At 41.3% G+C, this 5266-nt stretch overlaps 1 pseudogene across 1 annotated transcript; it reads right to left on the bottom strand.

Annotated features, from left to right (window-relative positions):
• Window positions 1-249: 249 nt before the first annotated feature.
• Window positions 250-1538, bottom strand: LOC306642807 (ubiquitin-conjugating enzyme E2 D3-like; annotated as a pseudogene). Its single transcript has one exon. The product of its transcript is annotated as a ubiquitin-conjugating enzyme E2 D3-like (transcript).
• Window positions 1539-5266: the final 3728 nt, after the last annotated feature.

Raw genomic sequence — 5266 nt, 5'->3', positions numbered from 1 at the left:
AAAGGGAGGAATAGACAATTCTATAATAATAGCCGAAGCCTTCAATACCTGACTTTGAATGAAGGGTAGGACATCTAGACAGAAGATCCTTACGGAAGGACTTGAAGGACACTCCAAGCCAATCAGACCCAACAGAGGGATACAGAACATTCCACCAAGTCTAGTAGAAGGCCATTCTTTTTTTTTTTGTTTGTTTGTTTGTTTATGTAACTTTATTGAAGAAAAATAAATCAATTACTAGCAGAGCTATTAGTTGATCACTCATTGACAACTTGCATCATTTATTCAGTGCTATATTAAACAGTGTATTGGAAGATAGATTAACTAATAGCTCCAAGCCTCCTAACAATTTAAATGAAAATTACAAAATGTTTTGAGACCCTATTTTGGAATACAAAGGGTGTTTGACTTCCAATTTCCATTCTCTATAGAACAAGAACAGGTCATTCCTTTATTGACATGCATAAAATACATCACATTTTCTGTTTTGCTGATGCTATAAATTCAATACCAATTCTCCAGTCACATCAGTTATGAGCATAAAGTACATCATGTAACCTCAAATCTCTAACAGTGGGATGTTTAAACAAAATGGATGCTTCTAGAATAATGCTGCTTCCTTTGATGTGACAGCTGAGCATCCATCTCCCTCCCCCTCAGATGACTTCTTCAGCATGTTAGAGCAGTGAGGAATGGTTTAGTCTCATAACCAAGTGAGAGTGAAGACATTGGCCACATAATACACATGCTCCATTTTTTAAAAAAATTCTGAATCTTGGGCAACTGTTCTCTTGTAACTACTTTACAGTTTCTAAAAGCAGTTATTGTCCAAAGCTGGAAGAACTTAAGTCTTCTCAGATGAGCATGTGAATGAATGGAGGAAGGTAAACAAAAAATAAAATTAAAAAAGATGAGGTCTGATAGGGGAGCAGCCGGATAAGAAAATCAAAAAAGGAACAGTAATTTAAAGTTTATTCCAGCTATAATACAGGTTATTCTGACTTTAAGGTAGCATCACATGGCATACTTCTGAGTCCATTCCTGAGATATTCTGTTGTACTTATCTCTGTTTTATAGATCCATGCAATCTCTGGCACTAAAGGGTCATCTGGGTTTGGATCACATAGCAGTGAACAAATGGATAAAAGAACTTTAGAAATAGTTAAAGCAGGTGATCTTAGAATATCGAGACAAATGCTGCCATTACTGTTAATATTTGGGTGATAAATTCTTGTTGTAAATGCAACCTTAGGTGGTTTGAAGGGGTAGTCTGTAGGAAAATGAATTGTCAAAAAGAATACACCACCTTGATATGGGCTGTCATTAGGTACCATAATTGTGGCTTGCCAATGAAACATATCATCCCCAACTGAACCAGCAGAACATTGTGCTGGAGGGTCACGGGCCAAATCACTAAGTTCCTTATTAATCTGTTTCAGCGCCATAGTCTGTGCTTTTTGTCTGGCTCTTCACTATCTTGGTGTGTGCTCAAAGGTCCGGCCAAAACTCTTGATTATCTGGGCAGCGGGGAAGGATTGTCTTTTTGTCTCACACCGGCTGTGCCAGACACAGGCACAGAGGGGCCTGGGCCTCCTCCCGGCTCGGCAGCTGGTAGAAGGCACATTCTTTAAAAGCATACGAAGAGGGCTGGGGATACAGCTCAGTTGGTAGAGTGTTTGCCTTGCAAGCGTAAGGCTCTGGGTTCAATCCCTAGTACTGCACACACAAAAAAAAAAAAAAAAAAAAAAAGCATACGAGGACAAGCTATACTCATTAGGCCACAAAACAGTTTCAATATGCTTTAAAACAGTAAGTAATACAAAGCCGCTTCTTGAACCACAACAGAAGATTGTTAAAACAATAACAGTAGGGTGACCAGAAAAGTCACAAATACAATGAAATTAAACCACACACTTTTAAATTAAAAAAGGGACCAAAGAAGAAATCACAAGGGAAATAAGAATTCTTTTAAATGAGTTGAAAAAAGTCCCAACATACCAATACTCCTAGCTATAGATGTCTACATTTAAAGAGAAGGAAGATTTCAAATCAATGACCTTAAGGAACCAGGGTGTGGGGGCAGGAGGTCAAACCAAACAGGAAGCCAGCAGAAGGAAGGATATAAAAGATTAGAGCAGAGATCATTGAAACAGACAACAGGGAGAACCAGGGAGCCCCAAAGTTGTGTCTTTTAAAAAAAATCAACAGAACTGACCAACATTAACAAGACTGACCGAGAAAATAGAAGATGCAAGTCACTGAAATCAGAAATGAAAGTCGGGTAGGTTGTTGTTTCCCACCTACCAGTGGTGGTGAGGTCGTCAACTGAAGAGCAGTCAAATGTCACTGGCAGAAATGGAGAATGGCTTGGCCATGCAGAAAGCACGCTGGAAGTTCTTCAGTAAGTCAAACAGAATTATCAGATGGCCCAGTACTTTACTCCCAGGTTATGTCCTAAATAATTGAAGACAAATATTTAAATAATCATGTACACATATTCATAGCAACATTGTTCACAATAACCAAGAAGAGGAAGCCCACAAATGCTTATGAATGGAAAAACACACTGTGGTGTATACATATGAATATTAGCAGCAGCTGGAAGAATAGAGGGTCAAAACATAAGCGGAAGAGTTGACTGTGAACCAGCAAACAAGGGACAATTGATTTCAGAAGCTATGTAGTCAGGAGAGGTTGAGGAATTAAAGGAAACGATTCTTGATAATGGCTTCAATTTTCTCAGTGGAGTAATAAAACACAGGTTTACTGAGTGATTACTGTGTACCAAGTACAAATCAAAGTCTGTATTATCTAATTTAGCTATCATTTAACAACCTACTTGGGTTGCCCTGCCTTGCTAGCACATTTTATACAAAAGGGACTGATTTGGAGAGGCTAAGAGACTAATTTAAGGTCATACAACAAGTCAGGGCCACAGCTGACTTTTAAACTTCTGCAGCCTAGCCAGGTCCACCTACAGTCCCAGTTACTTGAGAGGTTGAGACAGGAGGATCACTTGACCCAAAAGTTCAAGACCAGCCTGGACAACAAACAAACAATAAGTAAATAAATAAATTCTACAGCCTGGATTCATATCTGGTTCTCTCAAATGCTAGTCCTTGATAACTCTACTCCTGAGGCTAGAGGGCTAAATTGAGGGCTTCAAGGAACCCAGGACAGGTTGGAAGTGGTGTAAAAGCATCAGAAAAGAAGCCAGTCAAGGTCAAGTGACAGGAATGATGATAAAAGCTGAAGGCCCCGTGGGTATCTGAGAACATCCGTCAGCAAGGTGCTCACGAACCTGCCTGGCTGTGTGACTTTCCTCCAGCAGGGTTTAGTCTCCTGAGATTAGGAGAGGAAACCATCAGACTTCTAACTGGGGTGGCAGTTGTACCGAGTGTGGAAACCAGGAGTTTAGAGAACCTGACAGGGTGCCGGGGGTCGAAGGGTATGGTTCAATAAACTGGACTGAGTCTCCATGAGGCAGGAGAAGTCTGGAAAAGGAGAATAGATGGCCAGAAAGCTGACTGTTTATAGATCTGATTGGTTTTAGGCAGGGATAGTTCCCGGTGAGGATAAGGCCAGGGCCTGGCCATGGGAACATGTGACTGAAGGATAATAGATGTGACACTCTGATCTTGAGAATACCAAGGTGCGTGCGGTTAGAACATTGCACTGGGCAGAACTTCAGGAGGAACCCAGTGCCCCAGTCTCCAGTGACTGTTGGGGAGTGGCCATTATCAGTAAAGACAGAGACAAGAGGATGAAAAACTAATGATGGGAGATCTAATGATTAACCAAAAAATAAGCAGAGATTTTAATAAAACGATGGTGGTATAATGGCACTGGGATCCAAAAGTAATGCCAGTAGCTGTTGGGGTCTTAAGCCTCCTTGTTCTTCTCGACTACCGGCAAGGGAAGGGGTCACTCCCCAACAAGGTCAGACGGGGATAGGTAGGGCCGACTGAGGGCCCGCTCCCAGCCCTCCCTGCAGAGGACAATCAGACGCATCAGGGAGACCCGTCACAGCAGGAACTCGTTTATTGAGGAAGTCACACAGCTTTTATGTAGGTGGAGGCTAGGCGGGAACCAATCAGCTTAAAGGTCAACAAGGCAGGGGGGTTCATGCAGGTGAGAGTCCCATAGGACTATATGGCAAGCACGAGCTGATCACGTTTGCGGAACTGTTGTTAGCCAATCCCTGACGGTGGTCCGATTTATCGTCATTAACCTTTGAAACCGCCTTTGAGGCCTTGATTCTGCTCACTCACCAGGGAGTAAGGAGTCAGTCTGAGTTAGTTAGTGTCATTAGTCCCAACAGGTAGCCCCCAACCAACTTCTACAGAATGTGCAGACAAAAGCTGGTTGACTCTGCAGTTACTGTGATTTCTCACTCCAGTTAGAATAATAATGGTGCGGATGTTAATAACAGCAAAAGGTAACTTTTAGTGTGTACCATACACTTTTCTAAGTATTTTATTTGCATGATCTCATTTAACTACTTCAGTGATCCTGTGAGGTAATAATTCTACTATCAGCTCCAATTTACAGATAAAGAAAATAAAACTCGGTGAGATTAAGGAACATCTCAGGTTACACAGTGACAGAGCCTGGATTCTATATTTGAGTAATACTGTTAATGCATCACTATTAAGCATCAGGGAAGAATCTAGGTTTATTTTCTGGAAAGCACTCAGGTTGAATAATCCTTAACTAAGACCTTTGCAGTTAGGGTGCTCTGCTCTGGTTCACAAGTGTAATGCCCTAAAGAAATTTAATTCAGGATTTCTATGGCTCCAGTATTACGTGTCCCACCTTATTTGTGGGAGTCTTCTTAAAGCACGAATTTACTCAATGTCTTTCCAATTTATTTTCAACAGAGCCGTAAGTCACTGTGTGCTCTGTTGTGCCTCACATCTTTCTCAGGAAACAATGTCCTTATAATCCAGGGAAGATAAATGGTAAGCGAAATAGTTCCAAGGCGCAGAAAAGTGCCACAGAATGACTTCTGTCAGAAAATAGACCAAAATTATTTGAATTTTCTGGTCTAGATAAATGAAGACCAAAGAACACCATGAAAGGGTACAAGACTACAAACCATGAAGGATATGGAAAGGTTTCATCCTGTAGCCTAAGTAATGACCCCCCAAAAGCTGAGTCCCAAGCTGCAGCACCTAGGAAAGGACCTTTGACCTTATTTGGAAATGCGTTTTACGAATGTAATTATGCTACGGATCTGTCACTGAGATTCTCCTGGCTCAATCCA

Source organism: Sciurus vulgaris (assembly GCF_902686455.1).
Source record: "Sciurus vulgaris genome assembly, chromosome: 13".
NCBI classification, from domain to species: Eukaryota; Metazoa; Chordata; class Mammalia; order Rodentia; family Sciuridae; genus Sciurus; species Sciurus vulgaris.
Note: the sequence above shows the minus strand (reverse complement) of the source record. Positions and strands in the feature narration are given on the sequence as shown.